At 46.3% G+C, this 605-nt stretch overlaps 1 protein-coding gene across 1 annotated transcript in view; it reads right to left on the minus strand.

Annotated features, from left to right (window-relative positions):
• Positions 1-605, minus strand: part of LOC111661187 (patr class I histocompatibility antigen, A-5 alpha chain-like) — a 3950-nt gene that overhangs the window by 1529 nt on the left and 1816 nt on the right. The gene's annotated exons all lie outside the window — the stretch shown is intronic.

Consider the following 605-nt stretch of genomic DNA (forward strand, 5'->3'; position numbering starts at 1 on the left):
GAGGGAGAGGGAGAGAGAGAGAGGGAGAGAGAGAGAGAAAGAGAGAGAGAGACGGAGAGGGAGAGAGAGAGAGGGAGAGTGAGAGAGAGAAAGAGAGGGAGGGAGGGAGAGAGAGAGAGAGAGAGAGAGAGAGGGGGAGAGAGAGAGGAAGTAGAGGAGGTGGGAGATGGTGAAGGGGTAGAGAAAGATGAAAAAGGACAAACAGGAAAGGAAACAAGGGAAAAGAAAGATGAAGAGATTCAATATGGAGTCATCAAGATGAAGCGTTGTATCCCTCCACCAACCAGTCAAGTTACAGGAAACATGGTCACAGTCTCTCCTTCCTGAGTTACAGTGTTCAATAATGGCCAGAGGTGTTTCTGCAGAACATTATGACGTCACAGTGAAGCTGACCTTTGACCTGTTGGATATAAAATGTCATTTCTCCATCATGTCATCCTATCACACATTTGTGTTAGATTGTGTCTGAATGAATGAATGAATTGTTTGCTCTGCAGCCGATCCCAACATATGTTAGGTTTCCTACACAACCCCCACAGTCTGTATGTAGTCAGAGAGGGGAACTACTCCTCCACTAAAGAGAGTCACTAGAGGAGAAGGACTCA

This window comes from Seriola lalandi, unplaced genomic scaffold (genome assembly GCF_002814215.2).
Source record: "Seriola lalandi dorsalis isolate HSWRI2012SDOR001 ecotype SW California unplaced genomic scaffold, Sedor1 jcf7180002054538, whole genome shotgun sequence".
NCBI classification, from domain to species: domain Eukaryota; kingdom Metazoa; phylum Chordata; class Actinopteri; order Carangiformes; family Carangidae; genus Seriola; species Seriola lalandi.